Genomic DNA, 21759 nt, shown 5'->3' with positions numbered 1-21759 from the left:
GTTATTTCCTTATTAATGACGTCTTCTTGGCCCTGAATTCTCAGGACATTTTCTTCCTTGTGCTTAACTGCATGTAACCACAGGAGAACTTGCGGTCACATCCTGTGTGTGCCTCGTCTTCCAAAACAGGCAGGCTCCAGAGAAGCCACCTGTCTCCAGTGAGCACCTGTTCCCTAGAAGTCCCCAGTCTGAACCCCCAGTTCTGCCTTCTCTCCTAAGCCGTCCTAAGGCCCAGCCACCCATTACCTGACACTCGACGGGACAGAAGCTAAGCTTGGCATCCTCTTCTCCAGACCTGCTTTCTGCCCCTCGGTGCTCCCTCCTTGAGGAATGGCCCCATCATCCACCCAACTGTCCGGGTGGAAGCCCAGGAGGCAGATTTTCCTGTAGGTCTCCACCACACGCATCCACCTAGTTCTGCTGACTTCACCTCGTACCTCCTCTCCGGGCCTGGCACGGCCTCTGCTCTGTCACCCAGGCCTTGGGTGCAGCCTCCAGGCTCCAGGAATAAACCCCTCGAGGCCCGCTTCTGAAATGCACATCCGATCCCGGCACTCCCTCGTCTCTTGTCCTTCAATGTCTCCCTATGTTCCTCAGGGTCTAATCCCAACCCTCTCAGGGTGCCTTACCAGTAGCCTGGTGTGTTCTGGCCCGTTCCACCTCTCCAGCTTCAGCTTTCAACACTCCCCTGCACCCCGACTTCCGACTCCTGATTCCACTGTTCTGAAGGAACTGCCTGCAGGCTCCTAAATCTGCGGTCCCCTCTCCCTCTGCTGGTCCTTTGCAAGAGCTCCTCCCTGCCTCTTTACCTGGATGACCTCAAGTCAAACTTCAGGTCTCTTGTTTCCAGAAACTTGCCCTGACCGAAGCTCCCCACCCCTCCAGGCTCACGCAGGGGCTCCTTCTGTAGAATTCTACAGTACCAGGCTCTTATCACATCTTGGCATATCTTACCTTATCGCCGCGCACCACAGTGTGTTGTCAGGTCCCATGTATCTTCCCTAACAAGTCGTGGACTCCTTGAAGGAACTGGTCTGGTTCGTCCTTGTGTCCTCAGTGTGCAACCCTGTGTCACATGCCAGATGTGTGGAGGCAGTCGTGCACAGTGGTAAAGAATCAGACTGGCTTGGCACCATCCACCATAGCCGCCGCTTGCTGCGCGCGTGTGGCCACGGAGCCCTTGGCGATGTTGCGAGTCCACACTGGGAACTGTAGTGACTGGCAAATGCACTCGGGATTTTGAAATTTGGCTTAGAATGAAAATAAGAATGCGGAGTATCTCATTCATACTTTGTTTTATATTGATTATATGTTGAAAGGACAAAATTTTGGCTATGATGCGTCAAGTAAAAGATCTTATCAAAATTGGTGGCATCAACTTATTTTTACTTTTTGGAATGGGATTCCTAGCAAATTTGAAATTGCACACACAGCTCACCTTATACTTGGATTGGACAGCACTGCCTGAGCTCCATGCCCCTGCCAGGTTCAAGTACCCACTCCTGGGTTCCTCCTGGGTCACATGGCCTTGGGCATGGTGCTTAGACAGTCTGCGCCTCAGTTTTCACATCTGTAAAATGGGGATAGTATTTGAATCCTCTGCACAGAGTTGTTATTAATATTAAATGAGTTAACTTGTGCTATGCAGATAGGAAACCCAATATAAATATTAACTGCAGCCATGGTGATTAGTTACTCAATTAACATTTGTTGAATAAAGCATTGAATTCCTGAATCCTAACCTCCTTGCCTTCACCCTATCCCTGCAGCTACCACTTATCTGTCACTCAACATTTATTCAGCAAATATTTATTGAGAAACTACAGTGAGTCAGGCATTGTGACGGCCACTGCCGGCAAAGAGGAACATTTAATCGATCAATTAATTAATTCAGTGAATCTTCGGGTAGCGTATCTTTTGTGCCAGGTGCTGGCTGGGCTCTGGATACACAGAGGCTGAATGATGCCCTCCAGGCACAGGGAGGAGACAGATCTCAGCAAGGTCGTGGCTGGCACTGTGGGCTGTGCGTGGGGACAGTGCATGCATGGGGTGATGGAGACAGGATGGACCAAACCCAGCTCGGGAGAGGAGGGCATCAGAAACGCTCCCTGGAGGGGGTGACTGCTGTGTGAGCAGGGTCCAGCCGGGCAGAGGGGGGCCGTGCCTGGGAGAGGAGAGACATTTCCTCCACCATCCATCAGATGCTGAGCAGAGAGAAGCAGGGTCACACAACTTAACCTGAGCCCCGCAGCCCACATCAATATCAGTCGAGGCGCCTGTTTGTTCCTAAGTGGACAAGCCAGCTGGTTGATTGAATTTTTCACTCATCATTAGGATGTTGAACAGAATCTAGAAAACACAGCCCTGCGGCCAGAAGCCTGGGTGTCCCTGGGCTTAAGCTTGGGCTCCCAGACGGCGGTACCCCTCCAGCTCCCCAAACCTTTAGAACCAGGCTCCTCTGTCGTTTAACGCACAGCTGGGAAGTTAAAAGCAGTTTAGCGATAATGCCACCTCCGCACTGAAGACTTCCAGCGACTGTTAATGAATTTAAATGCTGGGGATTTTCTCTGATGCCTCATTGCATATGCGCCTCACATTAAGATGCTAATGAGGGATCTGTTGGACAGAGGTGCTGGAGCTAGACCCAGTCCATGGCGGGGGTGGGGCCGCTGGCTGGTGAGGCCTTTCCTCTTTTCTTATTGGCCCTTCATCAGGGAACTCGCTTACCAGGTTATCTGGCTGGACCCTCTGTGGGGACTGACATTCTGTCACCTGGGGCTGGCTTGGCCTGGCTCAGAGAGAGCTTCTCTTCAAACTAGAAGGCTGCCAGTCACGGGCCTTAGGAGGCGAACAGGGGAGTTGCTGTGAGACTCCTGGGACCCCCATCAGAGAAGCTGTGCCTTCCTCGGGGACTGAGCTGGCCTGTGGGGAAGGGTGTGGGCCACAAGTCCATGTTCTCGGGAAGCTTCCCTCTGGAAGGGCTGCACGGGTTCTCATAGGTTCCGGCTCTTGAGATGGAAGTGGTCTGAGAGATGGTAGGGGTGGGAGGAGGACCGGGAGGTGTGCAGGAGGCCTTGACCCTGACCCTGAGTGGCAGAGGTGCTTCGAGACTGGGGGATGGCCAGATGATACTAGGTGCTGTTCCTGAAGACAGCATGGGAGGTAGCTGGTCCCCAGGCCCAGGCGGATGGGAGAAGGAGCCGGGGCTTCCCTGGTCTCCCCCCTTTCTGACAGACGCCAAAAGGAGGAGAAAGAGAGAGGCAGGAGACAGAGGGGAGGTAGAAGAGCCAAGAGTTTAAGGGAGTCGATTTCCGGGGGCCACGCAGCCTGGCTTAGGTCCTGTCCTATCTCTACCACTTCTAAGCCGTGTGACCTTGGGCCGTCAGTGACTTAAGCTTTCTGTGCCTCAGTTTCCCCATTCATGCAATGGGGAGAGTAAGAGCATCTGTCTCATTTATGAAGGTGATCTGGTCAGTTTTGTCAGTTATGCCTCAATAAAGCTGAAAGAAATTTAAAAAAAAGAGAGAGAGAGAGAGAAAATGAGTTACTGTACGTGTGGTGTCCAGCATGCTGGAAACACTTCCTCTGTATCTTAGAATTATTCTTATTAGTGGCTGAAGTTGTCCCTGACTGACCAATATTGGCGTTCTGTTTCCTAAAGAAGAGACTGGGGCAGTGCAGAGAAGCAGGGGCCCCACCAGGAGGTGCTAGGAAGGGGCCCCTGCCTCCTCCCCAACCCCCCGGCCGCTCCCCCCACAGCAGCTGCCAGGTCCCCCCAAAGCCACTTCCCTTGGCTTCCTGCAAATCCACTGACAATTTTGTAAATTTGCTTAAGGATTAAATTAATAAGCTCCTGCTTCTTGGCTCCCACAACTGTACAGACTGGCAATTCTGTGCTCTGGGAAATGCCTTCTGAGGCAGTGTCTGGAGGAAGTAAAGCCATTTTTAAGCTTACCTCCTCCTCAGGGGTGGCTCCAGGATTGATCTCAGCCCTTCCTTCTATCTACATGCTCCTGTCCTCAGCACCCACCCACCCACCACCCTCTGCCAGTGGGGCAGAGGGCAGGGAGCCGTCTCACTGTGTGAGCCTTTGGGGGTCCATCTCTGTGTGTTTGTCTTCCTCCTTCAGACTGGGTTGTTGACCCCACAACTCCGTCTCCACCATTGGGAGCTTTTGTAGGGTAGGGTCTACATCTCTTCCATCAGACTGCACTTCCCAGACCGGAGCTTCCCACACCTCCCAACAGGGAAATTTAGGGCCCAGAACCCCTGCCACCTCTGAGTTCTTCTGTGAGAAGGGGGCAGAGGAAGAGGGGCTGGTAGAGCTCCTAGCACACCCTGTTCTGGACATTCCCTTACATGGCACAATCCCAGTTAAATACCAAAGGTGAGAAGGATCTTGGGGGTTGAGTGTGGGGGTGATCTATCCATGCCACCTTTCTCCACATTTAGGGCTGGTGGCTAAAGAACCTGGGTGATGTGGACAGGAGGCTCCCCACAATCTCAAGATGGCCCCATGTACCACCCAACCCCAGCACGAGGCTGTGCTTAGGGAGCAGTGATGCTATGGCCTCAGTGGCCCACTTCCCCACTAATACCAAGGCCAGGCCTCCCTCAGCTGGGCTGGGGGCCTCGCAGGTGCCTGAAGCTCTGGTTCCCTAGGGCTATTCCCTCTCGTCCATCTCTGTCTCTGTTCCTTCTACCTCTTGCCACCACGTGCACTTGCTGCCCAGTCACTGGAGCTGGAGAAAGGGCTGCATCCATCCAGTCACTGTGCTCTGAGCCTTTGATTAACGGTCAGGGAGTTAACTTGTTGCCATTCAACATGCGGAGGGGAGGGCTGGAGGCGTCCTGATCCCTCTCGTCTCCCAGCTAGTAACTCTGCCGGGAGAGCAGCAGATGAGAAGAGGATGTCCTGCGGCTCTGGGGAGACCAGGGGAGACAGAAAGTGGGGAGCAGGGCCCCTCCATTAGTTACCAAGCTTCCTGTACCCCAGCTCTGTCCCTGTACCTGAGAGGCACTCAGCCCAGCCACTCCCAGGGAACCTCAGGCTTTGAGAAACTGGAGAGATCAGGTCTGACTTTTCTGTAGAAGTTCCTGTGGTGAAGGCTGTGAAGATCCAGCCTGTGCTTACATGCTTACAGGGACGGGGAACTTACCACCTCCTCATAGGGCCCGTACATTTCAGAGTGGGACAATTCTGTCTGTTAGAAAGTTTGTTCGCTCGTTCTTTCTTTCTTTCTTTTTTTTTTTTCTTAAATATTTTTATTTATTTATTTGACAGACAGAGATCACAAGTAGGCAGAGAGGCAGGCAGAGAGAGAGGAGGAAGCAGGCTCCCTGCTGAGCAGAGAGCCAGATGTGGGGCTCGACCCCAGGACTCTGGGATCATGACCTGAGCCAAAGGCAGAGGCTTTAACCCACTGAGCCACCCAGGCGCCCCTAGAAAGTTCTTTCTTATCTCAAACTGGAATCTATTCTCTGGCTGGGTGTTGGCCTTTGGAGACATGTAGAATAGGACATGGCCCTTTTCTGTTACTGGACTTCATGTGTTTCTTCGCTTCATGAGAGCATCGTCTCTTCTTTGCTGTCTAGACACTTCTGCCTCCTGCTCTCCTCCTAGAGAACCCCCATGGACTTTGAAGCCCAGAGAGCGTGGTCCCTGCTCATCCACGTGGCATCTTTGTGCTTTTGAGTATAGTATGTCCTGCCTTTGACACTCAGCTTCCGGATCTGTAACATGAAGACAGGTTAGATGAAAATGGGCATGAAGTGTCTTGCACAGCATCTGATGCCGAGTAGGTCTTCAAGACTCCATGGTCTCTCCTCCTTCTTCGGCAGAAAGTGAGCCCTCCCCAATCCGCAGCCTTACTCAGACACAGACCATCGCTGGCAGGCCATCTCACCCTTGTCCTGTCTCTGCCCCAGCCAGGCTTCCCTCCATCTCTTCTCTGCCATCCATCCATGGGTAAAGGAGACATTCCGGGCTGTGGTCTAACAGTGGCCCCTGGGGTTGAGAGGGGCCCACGCTGGCACTGAACTCTCTCTAGGTGCTGCACTTGGGTATTCTTGTGGTGAGGCTTGTTGGAGAGAGTTCTCCAAGGAGGGCTGCTGGCATCCTCCTCCTCCACCTTCTCCTCTGTCCTGAAGAGCCCTGACTGCACCGTGGATTCAGCTTGCACAGGGGCATACGGCATACTGTTTTCAGAGGGTGTTTTAATTACCCCTGGAGACAAGCCTGAGTTATAGAGCCCCGCGGGCATGTGACACACACTGTTTATGTTCTGCCCTAAGTCATCGTATCTTTGGTGAATTATGCAGTCTCATGGAAAAATACAAGGTTGGTGGTGGAACGAGAGATGCTAAGGGGGGTCTTGCCTGCCTCCTGGCCCTTGTGTCTGCCAGCTCCACTCCTGAGGTGGCACTGGCGGCTTGGGGCCTGCCCTGGTGTTTCCAGAGGACTCCTCACCATCAACCTTCTGCCACTCTGTCATGCCGGTAGAGCTCCTCCGCGTCCCCATTTTATCACTTGGTCTGGTTGGTGCCTTCATTTGAGACTATCCCCCTTCCAGCAGACCCCAAGTAGAGGATTGCCTAATGTGCACTAATCCCTTCCATCCCTGTGCACACACCCCTTTACCACAACTCCCACCCATAGAAGAGTCTGTTTCCCCAGCCCCGCCATGGACTGTGACTTGCTTTGAGCTACAGAATGCAGCAGAGGGTGTCTGGGGAAGGCCTCAGGAAGCTTGCCGCTTTGCCATCTTCGGGGACTATCGGCAGATGTCACGCGAGGAAGCCAATCTAGCTACTGCAGAATGAGAAGTCAGGGGGAGGAGAGGGGAGTCTCTCTGGCCGACAGCTAGCACCACCTGCTCGATATGTGGGTAGGGTCCTTTGACCTCCCAGCAGAGGAGACCTTCTAGCTGAACGCAGCCACATGAACAAGACTCTGGAAAACCTCAGAGGAACACTGCCCCCTTCCTCCCTACCCAGAATCAGGGGCAATAAGAAATCCCTGCTACTTCTGGCCATCTGGGGGTGGTTTGCTAGGTACCAGTCGTACATGACACAGAACCTGGGTGTAAGTGATGTTTAGGAATAGTCGCAGGAGGCTTAGGAGGGGGGCAGTGAGCCTGTGGTCAGCATTTAATGAACACCCACCATATCCCCAGCTGCTTCTAGGTTCTGGGAGGAACACGTTCATCTGACCTCTGATGACTAACAGTCAGGAGAAAGAGACAGACAAACTAGAACAGGAATTCTCTGCAGTGGGGGACGCCTGGGTGGTTCAGGCAGTTAAGCGTCTGCCTTCGGCTCAGGTCATGATCCCAGGATCCTGGGATCGAGTCCCACTTCGGGCTCTCTGCTCAACACGGAGCCTGCTTCTCCCTCGGCCTCTGCCTGCTGCTTCCTCTACTTGTGCTCTTGCTCTCTGACAAATAAATAAATAAAATGTTAAAAAAAAGAAAAAAGAAATTCTCCATGGGGACAATGCCAGCCTTTAGGGAGAGTTTTAGGAACAAGTAGGGACATCTTCAATGGTCACCATGATGGTAGGAGATGCTCCTGCATTGACTGGGAAGGGCAAAGGCTGCTGAAAGTTCCACAACAATGGGATAGCCCTGCCCAATGAAGAATCGCTCCATATCCTGCATGAGTTTCCAAGATCCTGGTTGACATTCATGAAGGTGAAAAACCTGCCTATAATTATCGGAGCCTAGGACCTTACTTTGTCTTGTCTGTAAACACAGAGCATTTGTGTCATGGATTTAATATACACTGAATTTTCCAGGAATACAACCACTGTGTAAATTGAAGGAAGATTATACTTTGTTCTGTTGGAAACATTACCAGGAGTTATTCATCATTTTTGGAAAATCACAGTTCCAACGGCAATGCTCATCGTGATATTTGAGTTCCAGATGCAACCCCTGAGTGTCAGGCTGTGTTTGAGGCTGAGACTGAGGCCCTCCTGGTGATCCAGCATGTGGGGACAAAGCTCTGATTCTCCGCCATGTCTTCCATTTACATATTGAAATACATATTTTATTATAAATGATCTTCATTTTACTTTTCTATTACAGTTAGGACATTATATTGATTTATTTTCAAATGATGTGTCTAGGTATGTTATACTATCCATGAATTTCATTTCAAGATTGTAAAGGAGCCATTACAAACTATTTTTCTAAAAGTTGGGGGTGGGAGATTTGATGGGGCCCCAGCACTAAACCAGCGTTTCAAGCCAATGACACTACCGTGGGGTGTGAACATGAGGCTTGGGGGCCCTGAAAGAGGGAAGGTTTTTAGTGGGGGTGGGGAATACTGGGAGGTGGACAATCAAGGAGGACTTCACAGGGGAGGCGGCATGTTAGCTCGTCCCAAAGGGTGAATCTGTGGAGCTCATTATCCCCCAAACAGTTCTGAAGAGTGGACCGGAAGGGAGTCTCTGAGCTCTTGGTAAATTAAACCCTGGCCCAGGAATGAATTTCACAAATGAGCAAATTGCAGACGGAAGCTTGGAGAGGGGAAATGACTCACCAAGATCATACAGTTCTGAAGTCACTGAGCTTATCGCGTATTTCCGCGGTGAACAGTTTTGGCCTGCCCGCGACATGCTGTGTACATACAGGAGCTGTCAGGCAGCGTACATGTACTGAGCATCTACAGGGTGTCAGTATGGTGGTCTAAGGGAGAATAAGACCTTCTCAAGTGGGGGAGATGGAAAAGAAACGTATGGACCAGGACTTGTCAGCCTTGGCACCGCTGACATTTCAGGCTAGACAATTCTCTGGGGTGGGGAGGCTGCCCTGTGCATTGTAGGAGGGTTAGCAGGGAAGTGGGAAGAGAGTTTCCTCCACTGCTGTTGTTGTCATCGCTGTCACCACCGTCATCGTCACTTCTGATTATATATCAGTTGCATGGGCCAGGCACTGCTCCTTACAGACACCGACTCACTGACTCCTCTCAAGCCCCTTCTGAGACAGGGGTGGCTATTGTCTCCATTTTGCAGATGGGGAAACCGAGGCACAGAAGAAGCAGCAAAGATCTCGAGCATGGCATGTCTTAGGGGCCAAATGATGGTCGGTGTGGCTGGTGTAGGGAGTGGTGGGAGATGCCTTGGGGGTGAGGAGGGCAGAACGCACAGGTCTCGTGGGCTGTATGGAGGGGATGCTGGGCTGCCCTCTTCTGCCAGTGGCAAAGAAAATCTCAGCTAAGACCCTTCCTAGGAACTGTGGTCAGCTCAAGAGAGCTGCCTGGTCCATGGAAGGGTGATGGGGGGAGAGAGCCCACAGCTGCTGTGATTGGTTGATGTGGGAGTATAAGGCTTGACCACCTTCCCAGGACCGCTCTGAAGGGCCACCCCTACCTCAGAGATCCCGTGGGACTGGCTCCAACTGTATCGAGACTCACCCTTACCCCGCATCTGTCCTGTTTCCTTCTCTGTCCCCACAGGTATGAACCCGAATGTAGTCCCTGGTAATGTAGTTCCTGCACTCTCTTTTCCATCTCAGGGTCAGTCCTGGGGGAGCCTGATCTGCCAATCATGGTCAGGTATCAGGGTTTTACTCTGGTGTTTAAGCAGGGGCCACACAGTGGGACCCGTGTGCATTGGGGATGTTTGCTCTGGCCGCTGTGTGAAGCAGTGGGGAGAGGTTAGGTGTGAGGGTTGGGGGGCACGCAATAGTACAGGTGAGAGGGTAGCAGAAGAGGAGCGTGGTAAGTGGTCAGTGTGGGGCTGTGTTTAGGAGCAGGAGCTAGGAGGACTCACTGTCCGGTGTGACAGAAAAAAGTACCCAAGGATACCTGTTTGGGTATTTGAACCACACTGGTCGATGCAGGTGTTACTGCCCGAGACACAAAGGGCCTAGAAGGAGGAGGAGGAATGGATTCAAAGCGGAAATCAAAGGTTCTTTTTGGACAGGTTAAGTTTGAGATGCCTCAGAGATTCCAGGGCAGATGCTGAATAAGCAGGTGGATAAGTGCGTCTGCAGGTCGGAGGGATGGTCAGAGCCGGAGCTATGCGTGTGACGGTGGTCCGCACACAGATGATGGATGAGAGCCCCTGGGGAGACTGGGTTCCTACAAGTAGCAGAAGGGGGCTGGGGCTCCCCCAGATTTAGGGCCCATGCAGAGGGGCAGCCGGGACTGGAGATGGGCAGGGAGTGTCCCTGAAGGGGAAAAGCAAGCAAAGCAACAGTTTCGAAGGGAAGGAGGCTCAGCCTCGAGGAAGAGTCCCCAGCGGTTCACATGAGGTGAGAACAAGGAGGTGACGGTAGATTTTGATTAGGTGTGGGTTATTGGTGACCTGGATCACAGCTGTTTCAGTGGGCAGGCGGCCACAAAAGCTGATTGGAGGTAAGGGAAGAGTAGGGGGTGAGGAGCTGGGGAAGTGAATGTGTGTGAATCTGGAGGAGGTTTTCTACGAAGGCAAGTGAGAGAGATGGGGCACCGGCAGGAAGGGATGGGGGGGCCCTGGTGGCATTTTTATTTATTGATTTTTAAAAGTTTATTGTTTGTTTGTTTATTTAAGTAATCTCTACACCCAAGGTGGGGCTCAAACTCACAACCCTGAGATCAAGAGTCACATGTTTTTCCAACCGAGACAGCCATGCACCACCTCCCCGCCTTGGGGGCATTTTTCAGACACACTCTATGAAGGCATGTTTGTGTGGTGATGGAATGTTCCAGCAGATCAGGGAACGGGGACAATGGTAGAAGTGACATCCTTACGTTGGCAAGAGGGGGTACAGAGAGCCCAGTGGGGGAGGCTGGTGACAGATGGGAGCAGAGGCTTTCCCTGCATTATTCTGGAAAGGAGGACCTAGTAGGTGGGTTGAGATGCGGTGAGAACGAGGGAGTCAGAGTGGGGAAGACAGGCAGGCTTTTTATTTCTGAGTCTATTTTTCTCCTGTGAAACATGAGACAAGGTGACGGGGTGAGAGAAGCGTGTTAGAGATTTGAGGAGAGATGTGGGAACCAGTTGTCTCAGGCAGTGGCAAGGTGAATTTTCCAGGGGGTTGTAGGAGAGGCTGGCAGTTTTGAGTGCCCATCAGCATGATGTAGGTCCAGCCATCATGACTGCCTGATTTTCCTTCGTGGTTTTCAGCTTTCGGGGGCCGGCACAAAGTAGGTGGGTAGCTGGGTCTGACCGCAGTCAGGGTCGTGTTGGGTAATGTGGCAAAGGCGAAGAAGGACAAGGGTGTGGGGGGCACCTGTGGTGGGACCTGGAGTGCCGCCCTGGGGAGAATGTGGAAGGGCGTCTCACGGAGCTCTGTGCCCTGCCAGGACAGGGAGCCAGAGTAGGCCAAGTGGAAGGAGAGGAGGTGATGGCCAGAGGCTTCTCAGAGATGTTGACGATCCAGATCCCAGGGAAGGCACAGGTGAGATGATGGAAGGTTCGGAGAAGGAGTGTATGAGGGGAGGGAGGAAAAGCTCACAGGCTCTGAGGAGATCAAAGAACTGACAGGTGTATTGACTAGATCCTCTTCCTGGATGCTGAGGCGGGGTGCTGATGGAGGGGAAGAGGGTGAGGGAAGTGTTCAACTCACCAGCGTGCGCGGTCTGTCCAGGACTGCAGGGAGTGGGGCGGGCGGCAGATGTCTGCGGCTGCGCCCTCCCAAGAAGTTAATAGAGGAAGCTAGGGACACTGCTGGGAGGTGACACCTGGAAGTAAGGGGATGCGTGTGGTGTGGGAGAAAGTAGACATCATTGAAAGGGCTCTGAGAGAACCCGATTCTCCGAGAACCAGTCTTCTCGGAGCAAGAAGGCCCGGAGAAGCGCAGAGGGCAGGAGTAGTGCGTTTGCAGAGGGTTTGGTGGGAAGGCCTGGAGTCTCGGAAGAGGTGGGAGTTGGGTTGGACTAGGCCATGGGCAGGACCACATCGGGATAAGCCCTGGGCCAGGCTGGAGGCTTATCAGAGGCCGGAGTGTATCAGCAGGGGGCTGATGGGCAGGGAGCCGAGGGCCGTGAGACCTATGCTAAGGTCTATCCTGGAGGCCCGGTAGCTGTTCTGTCCTGTGGCAGGGCTTTGAGCTCCTGACGGATGGCAGAGGTCCCCCGTAGGGGCAGCCCTTTGAGGCTGAGGCCGGTGGCTTGTGGGAGGGGGTCCTTGGAGAGGGGTGGCAGCTGGAAGCCACATTCCCTTTATCTTCTTGCTCTGACCGAAACTGGATTTTCCCCCCAGAATGTTGATGCCCCTGTAGCCCTTTTAAGGGGCTTTATCTCACACTGTATCTCTTGGCCAAGGGTGGGACCCATTACTCCTTGCTTGAGGGCTTCCGGCTTCCAAGTCCCCTCCCCCAGGGAGAAGGGGCTGACCTCCCAGGTACGAAGCAACTGAAAGGGGGTTTCCCCCTGCAAGTAGCCTGCGTGCCCAGGGCGAGTCACCAAAAGAGGAAGTGGGCCCCTGTCATAGATGCAGGGCTCAGGGGCTAGGCTATGAGTTTGTTCAGGGGTAGGGGCCTGGATTTGACCTGAGTAGGCAGACAAGTCCTCTTGGGGAGCTGAGGGTGTGGAGTCCGGAGGGCAGAGACGCTGCACTCTCAGTGACAAGGATGGGGAGGACAAGGACCAGAACAGGTGACTCCAGCGCCAGCCACATGGTTCACTCACTGATATGCAGACAGTGGGTGGCACAAGAGCCGGTGCTAGGGGCTACATATACCATCGGGTTTGTGTTCTAGAAGCTTCCTCTCAGCAGCGGCATGGGGATGAGGGAGCAAGTATTGGAGAAGAAGGCAGCATGAACCTAGAGAGAGGGTACCACGTTGAAGATTGAGTTGAGAGCTTGGAGTGAAGTTTTCAGCTCCTGGCCCAGGGGGCTGCTCCTACTCCATGTGCCTGGGGGTGGGGGAAGGAGCCTCTTCCTCTGCTGAGCACCTTCAGGTTCCTCTTGGTTTCCTACCTGCCTTCACCTAAGGTTCCTCCCCAGCCTGGAGTCTCACTTCCCAGCTCGCGCTTTCTGCCCCCACCCAATGGGAGCCGGGGGTTGGGTGTTGCTGTCTTCTTCCACACTCTTGAGAATCCTGGGCCCTGCTCTCTGGCTTTGCATTGGAAAGGAAATGGAGGGATTGCTTGGGAGCAGGTCTGAAGGCCCCTGTGTCCACAGTCAGGGTTGCTGGGGGAACCTCTGACCAGGCTCTGGCCCACTCCCTATGTCCCTTAATTCCCAGGGCTAGAGCCCACTTGGCTGATTGTTTCCCTGCTGCATAGACAGAGGCATCTCAGTGCAGATGGCCTTCCTGGGATCTGAAGGCAGCGGGGTGGGATGCCCCCGGACCTCAAGCTCTCCCCGATGTCATGGCGGAGGGCGAAAGCCTGACTCACAGAGGGGGCATGGTGTATGCCAGGTGACACAGCTTCTCCTCCCGGGCTCCCGAGTCCGGGCCTGGTCTGTGTCCCACCCCATCCCCGCTCAGCTGTGGAGGGGCGCCAGCAAGGCCAGGGGACACATAGCGTCTGGACTGGCTTTTCATCTCCCTTCTGCAGCTAGTGCCGCAGGTGCCGCCCTCACCTGAGCCCAGTGGAAATCACACCTCCTGTGTCCGCTGCTCTGTACCTCAATGCAGCTCCCCCATGCGGGCTTTCTTTGTGCCCGCTTCACAAATGAGGAAACTGAGGCTCAGAGGGGAGAACCGACCTTTCCAAGGCCATGTAGTAAGTGAAATAGGTGTGTTGGAAACAGGCTCTCCTGACTCCAAATCCGGGGTTCTTTCTGGTGCACGGGGCTTTGGTCTCTCACCTGTCAACGGAGTCTGGACTGTTAATCTAGAAATTTCCTCCCTGGTCTGTATTTTGTGGTATCTCGGGGGAGCAGAGCTTGTCACGGTGGGAGTGGGGGGCAGGAAGGAGCAGGAGGGGCTTTCAGGCTGGGTCCCTCACTCTCTCATTCAGCTCCTGACATTATTTCCGAATGAGGTATTTATCCTTATCTCAGAGATACCCCGACAGGCTCAAAAGGAACTGCTCATCCTATAACTCAGCACTTGGTCCTATTACCAGACCATACCATCTGCAGCATATTATGAATTAATTAAAAATAAACCTGTAATTATCATGTTAATAGAGCAATTATATTACATTGTAATTTTTGTGTTAAATCATTAAATTGTTAAATGTTAAGATGTACTATATGCCACGCTTTTTGTAAGCCCACTGTGGCAGTGTCTTCATTGTTTGCACATGCCGGGAACCTCTCACAATGGAGGAGGCTCCGAAGGGCCCCCCGTGGTGGCAGGATGAGTCCCTGAGCCTGGTCAGAATGCCGGCTGGGGAAGGACGTGGGCTCTGGACTTCCTGCCCTGTGTTCTTTTCAATTATTTTTTCCTTCCAGAGAGCTGCCCTTCACCCCAGCCTGGAAGTCCAGGCTGTCAAAGGACCTGCCGAATCAAAGCAAAAGGAAATTGGAAAAGGGGACAGAAGCCCTGACTCCCGCGTTTCTCTAGTGGGCCTCGGGCGGGGGTGGAGGTCAGCCTGGTGGGGACACGTGGTCCATCAATGGAAGACATGGGCTCCAGAGGCAGGGGTGCCAGCGTGTGAGTGCGAGGAGGGGGCACCCAGACAGGAATGGGCTGGAGATGGGGGTGGGCACCATGCGTTCGGCTAGTCCGCGCCCACAGTACTCACTGGTGCTTCCTGGAGGAAGTGGCATCCTGTCCCTAGCTGATCCAGACTCTAAACTGGAGATGGTAGAGCCTCTCCCTCATCCTCCTCTCAGCAGCCATGTGGCACCCACATTGTCTCCCTCTGGAGGGTGCTCTACCCCAGGAAGAACTGAGGTAGTACTGCTCCCACCTTCTCCCAGCTTTGATCCTCAGAGAAACACATAACCTCATGGAGAAAGAAGCTTCACTTGAAGGCTGGAAGCCTAGGCTGGCAGAGCTGGACCTTCCACCTCCTTGCCACAGTCCGCATGCCCTCATTTTACAGAAGAGTTAACTGAGGCTCAGAGTAGATCAGTGACTCTCAATCTGGTATGTCCCCAATGCTCCATTTTCTCAGGTATCTGGGGAGCTGGAAGGGTGAGTTTTGGGGTGTGGGAGATGGAGGTCAGGAGGCTGAGGGCCTTTACATTTACTTGGAGTTCTGGCTCTCTGTAGTGAAGCTTGTGGAGAGCTGGCTGTGTACCATACCATCACCATAATACCTGTTTCCTGTGTTTCGCTCTGCCACAGGCCAGTCTCGGGGACACTGAAATAGTGTAGTGAGGCTGGAGGTGACCTCGGGGAGCATCTTCACCCTACTCCCCATCACCCTACTTCTCTGCTCCATTTTATTTTCAGTGGAGGAACCTGGGACCAGAGACTTGCCCAAGATCACACAGCAGGCCCCCGGGGACTCTAGTCTGCACTCAGTGCAACTTTTGTCTGTCTCCACTCTGCCCTGTGCCACCCACACTTCCTGCCCAGAGACCTCCCCGGTCCCTACCTCTCTGTCCCATACACCTGCTTGGCCTCCCATCTGCCTACATCAGCTCCTCTCTAGAATTTTCAACAACAAAAGAATGGCTCCCTAGATGCCACCCAAGTCCCAGGGATGTAGGTAGAATCCACCGTCCAGCACTCAGTCTATGGTGTGCTCCGGCAGCCATATTCTCAATTAGCTTTTTGTACTGTGCTGTGGGCCAAGTGCTGTCATTGTCCCCATTTAACCCCAGAGAACTTAGGGGCAGTGTTAAGACTTGCCCTCAGAGTATTTTTGGAACTGGAGAAGGTGTAGGGCACTGGTTCTGAAGCTGAAATGCTTGGGTGTGAGTCCAGGCTCTGCCTCACCCTGGCCACGTGTGACCTTGGGCCAGTCCCTTGCCTGGAAAGGGGAGCTCATAATTGTTACCATGTGGTTATGTGAGTTGATTCATTTCTAGCAGAGAGGAGAGCCTGCCAAGGAGAAAACCTCCATAATATTAACCCTCATCACTATAATCGTTTGGGAGGCTTTGCTGCCCGTCCTACTGCCTGGGTGGCATTTTCTATTCATGGTAGGGACCCATTTACATTTGTTCTCCCCTCTGAGTCCCATTTTGCACAAACGCAAGAGGGGCATTGGGAGGTGACCAGGCTTTTCTGTACTTCATGTTGGACCAGGTTCTAGCACTTACCATGTGAGCTGGGGAATGTCACTTTCTCTGAGTCTCGGCTTCTTTCGTCTGAGAGATGGGGCGAGTGCCGTTACGAAGACCCAAGGAGAACGGCTGTACAATGGCAAGCAGTCATATTTACGGTGGGATTTCTGACTGGCAGGTGAGGAATTTATCTGAAAGGAAAGGAGGGGTCCCAACAGGAGGGCTCTCTGGAGGCAACAGATCCCAGCTCCCAGGCCTCAACACTGGCTCAGACACCATCAGTCACCGGGGCCAGGCCCACGTTGAGGAAATGCCAGGCCCCCAGTGGTCCCCGGTTAGGCTGAGGTCACAGCCCTGGAGCGGCCCCATCCCTGCCCCAAACTGGCAGGGCTAGTGGGAAGTCACCTAGAGAAAAAACCTAAAATCACAGCAGCGCTGGGTTTTAAGTAACATTTGCTTCTAAGTACTTGCTTCTCAGAAGGAGGAGGGATTCCGACGGTGCAATGCAAGCCACTCATCAGTTTAAACCTTTCCCTCTCTCCCCTCACGCCTGTGGGAAACCCAGCTCAGCCCAGGGCTGTATTCAGGCTTAGGGCTGAGTGTGGAGGAAGGGGGAGGAGGAGGCTCAGGAAGGCCAATGCTCCTGTGGGAGCCCCTCAAGCTGCTTTGCCTCTCACCCTCTTTCCCCTGCTTCTTGGACTGATTCATTCATTCATTCGTTCATTCATTCATTCACTGGATCATTCATGCATTCCTTCAGTTGTCCACCCACCCTCCCATCAGGCCGTCAGCATTCGCTGACCACAAACTGATGTCAGAGCAAGTTCCAGCTGCTGCGTCATGGAATCGGCAAACCTGCCTGCAGTTCACGCCCTGCTATCTGGTCAAGGTCCTGGCGACCTGCACCTCAGCCTCTGCAGGAAGGCAGACCAGGTTCCAGCCCAAGTCTGAGCTCTTTCCAGCACGCTGTGCTCTTCCCTGATGATTCTGTCTCTTCAGGGTGGTTGGATTCAGCTCGCCATCCCCAGGGCCGTGCCCTTCTCGGGCCTCCTTCAGGCTCACTGCCTTTCCTGTTAGCCCCCTCCTAGCTGGCCTCTCCCTCCTCTAGTCCGCTGTAGGTGTGGCTGCCACCTTACTGTTGCAGTCCCATGTGTCACCGTCTTGCTCAGAAGTTCCCAGCGGCTCCCCACGGTTGGCTGAATGATGCCCAGGTTTTTAGTCCTGGCGTCCAAAGCCCTCAGCTTGTTGCTTCTAACTTACTTCTCTGGTCTTAACCTCTGTCTTTCCCATTCACGCACACTACCTTTCAGAAAAGTGGGTCCATTTCCTTCTTCCCACCCACCCCACTGGACGCCCCACCACCGGGTGTTTGCTGACACTTTTGCATCTGCTTGTCGTGCTCACTATGCAATGGCCACACCACATCCACCAGTATACGTCTCACCTGTATTAAAGGCCCTATTAAGGGCCACTTGCTCCGTGACTCCTTCCCAGGTGCCCTCCCTCCCCTAGCTAGAATCATCTCTCTCTCCTCTGGGTCCTGGAGCACTTCACCTGAGCCTCGGTTCGGACCCACAGACTTGGCGGTGTGGGAGTTAGGGACATGTCTTGGAGTTCCTGGAGGTTCGTGGCATGGCTTGGCCCCGTAGTCTAGCGAGGGACTTCTGTAAATTAAAATTGCCTTTACAGAGCTGTCAAGTGGCATTGTTTCTATTCCTATTAATACACGACTTCGAAAGTTTGCGAGAATCACTAGGAGTCAAGGCAGTTGGGAGAGAGGGAATGGGAAATCAGGATAGGAAATCACAGAGACCAAGAAGTAGATCACTTACCAGTTGGTAAGAGGCTATTTTGCAGATAACTGTCTCATGCCATCTTCACGATAACCTATCCAAGTGTTGTCGAAAACCGACCTTTGTGCTTCAGAGACCAAGTATAACACAAAGACAGAGTTTGGGATGAAGAGGAACCAGCGCTTTCTTGCTTCAGGGGCACAAGAGGCCACACAGGCCATGGCTTTCAAAAACCCTAAGCCCTTCAGGTGGAGGGGGCGGGGGTGGTTTATAGGGAAATAGAGGATCCAGCGGGTTTTGACCGGAACTGTGTAGGCGCTACCAGCCTCCTGCATCACGTCTTTAGGGTGGTACCGGTTCCTGAAACAAAAGGCTAAGAGGAGTGGAGGGGAGCTTGGTGGAAGAGAGGGAAAAGAGTACTGCTAAATTGAGCTCGGCTGAAGCATTAGTGCGGCCATTTTGATTCTTGTTCAACTTTGTGCTCTTAAGCGGGTTTCAAGAGTAGGAAATAAATCTGCATTTTAGAGGTGAAGGAAGAGAAGCTCAGAGAGGGGACAATGACTCCCAGAGGGCACCTGGCTAGAAAGTGGCAAGGCTGGGATCTGAATCCTGGTTTGTCCCGGCGGCACCCCATGCTTTTCGCTCCGTCCCGGGAAGTGGCAGGGGGTGGTTGCCTTAGAAAGGTCTTCTGCTCCTTCTCAGAACAGCTGGCGCATGCTTAGGAAGCGGTTGGGGCTGACAGCTGGGAAAAATCAAGAGTGGAATGAATAAATGGCCAATAGAGAAAATAATTCAGTAGGCAGGATTGAAAGGGAAGGATCCTCGCAGGGGTGGGGTGTGTGTATGCTGGGGAGGGAGGGATCCTGCGCCTGGGTCCCCTCCTCCCTCTCCTACTTCACCCTTTCTCATCTTCAACCCAACTCCAAGTGGCAGATTTATTAGTTTTAATTAACATCGCAAATGCTGGGAAAATGTCCAAATTCAAGCTCCCGGCATCACTGGGTTTCCTCGGGAGGGGGAATGAAGGGGCGGTGCCAGGAATAGCATCAGGGGTGGGGTGGAGGAGGGACTGCAGGAGGGGTGGTCATCCCTGCTTGGACCTGGCCTGGGACTCCTCCATCCCTCTTCCTCTGGCTCCAATCTGACCCCGCCTGGCTGGAGCTAGGATGGCTGTGGCTTTAGGGGAGGGGGGAAGCCCAGCCCAGTGTGGGATAATGGGGGTTGGGAATAATTGGCTCTGGTCTCAGCTCCCCTGCTTTGTGACCTTGGCCAAGCCCCTTGACTTCTCTGGGATGATTGTGAAATTCATCTGTGAAATGAACAGGATGATTTGAAGCCCTGTAAGAGTCTTGGCAGCTCCAACGTGTGATTCAAAGTTTCTTCCAGATCTTCTAACAGCTTTCCCGACTCCTCCCCTCCAGGTAAACTCCTTGGATTCCTCTGTTGGACTCTGCCCATCTCTTGGGATGGTCTTCCAGTCTGGCATCTCCACTCCCAACCTAGATCCACTGCCTCCTCTCGGACTCCTGAGCACCCACCACCCACCTCCTTGATGTCTGTCAATACTGGGCTTGGCCCTGGCTTCATCAGCTCTTACCGGGCAGGGTTCTCAGGCAAGTCTGCCCTTCTGTTTCCTCCTTGCATAGTAGGGATGACAGTGCTTGCGTCCATGGGGTGTGTGTTGAGAGGGTGGGGTGGGGGTAGAGGTGGTGGAAATTCAGTGAGGTAATGCCAATACAGTGTCGAGGGCATTTATCGACCTGGGACCCACCCGTGGCCACACAAGGCTGGGAGCCACCCATGGGCCCTTTCCCTTTGGGAGCCACTCAGAGCAATGCACAGAGGGAGGGGCTGGTGTAATGAGCAGACCAGCAACCGCTGCTGTAGGAAATTCTAGTCCCCGGCAGAGACCGATTTGTAGGGAGCTCTTTAGATTCCAATTCGACCCTTCGCCTGCAGTGCAAGCCCCTCGTCCTTAGCTTGGCACTCTCTCGTGCTGTGCTGAGATCATGCAAAATTATTCAACTAAAATCATCCAGCAGGAAAAGCAACCGAGCAATCACGCTTTACTGCTGAGAAGCCATGGCCTTAACCCAGGCTGGGCAGCAGGAGCTCAGCAGGGCTGAGAGGCCAGCTTGTTTCAGTGTTTTCCAGAGATGGGAATGCAGGCCCCGCTGGGCTCCTCTCCTCCAGCAGGTGCTTAGCAGAGAGCCCCAGGACCGAGTGGATTCACCTCAGCACCAGGTCTGGATTCACCTCAGCACCAGGCCTTGCGGGTGGCTTCAACCAAGGCCCCAGGCATTTCTGAGCCCCCACTCTGCCAGATGGAGTTGCTGGTGTAAGTTAAGGAGTTTGTAGTTGATGCCATTGTTCCTGGGCCCAGAGAAGCATGCCTCCTCTCAGGGTCTTGAGGGCAATGGGGAGAAGAGAGGAAGAAATGAGGGTTAGGAGTAAGAGAGCAGAAAGGGGGAGAAGGAGGATAGGGTTAGGAGGATATCCAGGAATATTGTCCATGGGAGCACAGTTAGGTATCTCTGGATGTTATGGTTGCTTATAGAGTCCTTACTCCAAATTTGTTTGTATCTCTCCATCCCCGTCTGGAATGCAGGGCAGATCCAGAGGATCCTTTGCCCTAAATGCGCTCACCTCTCCACCCCTCTTTTCTCTCAACTGATCACCCATCTTGCCATTCATCCATCTACCTACCCACCCATCCTCCTATCCACCCACCTATCCATCCATCCATCCATCCATCCATCCATCCATCCATCCATGCACCCACCCACCTGTCCATCCATCCAACCATCCACCTATCCACCCACCCACCCATCCATCTATCCAAACGTCCACCCAACCGCCCATCCACCCATCCATCCACCTATCCATCCATCCATCCATCCATCCTTGCACCCACCCACCTGTCCATCCATCCATCCATCCATCCATCCATCCATCCATCCATGCACCCACCCACCTGTCCATCCATCCAACCATCCATCCATTCATCCATCCATGCACCCACCCACCTGTCCATCCATCCAACCATCCACCTATTCACCCACCCATTCACCCATCCATGCATCCATCCCCCCATCCACCATTTATAATGTTCACATTCCATAACAAGCTTTTTGCAAAGGAAAAAGAAGTGAGAAATAAAATGCTAAAATCTTCAAAACCAAGCTTCTCCCCCATCAAAACGGCTCTTTCCTATCTTGGATTTTGGCTCTGCCATCCACTGAGTTGCCCCAGCTGGAAACCTCAGCCTGTTCTCTGCAGCTTTGCCTGCCCCCTCACCCCCTCACCACCCCCCACAGCTCTCATTCTTCCTTTTAATCCATTTCACCTTCCATCACCCTGACTTCCTTTGGCAATTTCTCCTCCCCTCCATTCATAAACACCACCACCTCCTGGCCAGGGCAGGAGGGATCTGGAAGCTGGGAAGAGACTGACTTCCTTTTTTGATTCCAGGCCAGGACTGGGCATGGGGGGACAAAATAAAGAGCTGTGGGATCAGACAGGCCTGTTTCTAAGCCTGCTGCTGGCACATGCCAACAGTGTGACTTTGAAGAAGTTGCTTCAACCCTGAGCCTCAGCGTCTTCCTTTGGAGGATGGGGGTGTTAATATTGCTTCCAGATGTGTGAGGAGGTGGATCCAACCAGACATTGAGTGCCCAGGGCCCCTGCAGGGCTCAGCACACAGTAAGGGCTGCACCTTCCCACCCCCTCCCTTCTCTCTGTCCTCTCCACAGGCAGGTGCTTCCCAGCCATCATGCTGCAGAGGGGTTGCTGGGTTAGGCATCCCAGGACTGGGACAGGCAGGGGACCAGAAGTCACATCAGAGCTTGTGACAGAAGGAAAGAAGAAACCCTGCTTGGCTTCTGGGTGCTTACCTTTTTT

The 21759-nt window shown here is 53.3% G+C and overlaps 1 long non-coding RNA gene across 2 annotated transcripts in view; it reads left to right on the top strand.

Moving 5' to 3' along the window:
* LOC116578389 overlaps positions 1-19464 on the top strand; it is an 85184-nt gene extending 65720 nt beyond the window's left edge. For both annotated transcript variants that reach the window (XR_004280857.1, XR_004280856.1), the window contains exon 4: positions 19281-19464. This is a non-coding gene — a long non-coding RNA (uncharacterized LOC116578389). The remainder of the gene's footprint in view (positions 1-19280) is intronic.
* Positions 19465-21759: the final 2295 nt, after the last annotated feature.

The sequence above is a fragment of the Mustela erminea genome, chromosome 18, assembly GCF_009829155.1.
Source record: "Mustela erminea isolate mMusErm1 chromosome 18, mMusErm1.Pri, whole genome shotgun sequence".
Taxonomy (NCBI): Eukaryota; Metazoa; Chordata; class Mammalia; order Carnivora; family Mustelidae; genus Mustela; species Mustela erminea.
Note: the sequence above shows the minus strand (reverse complement) of the source record. Positions and strands in the feature narration are given on the sequence as shown.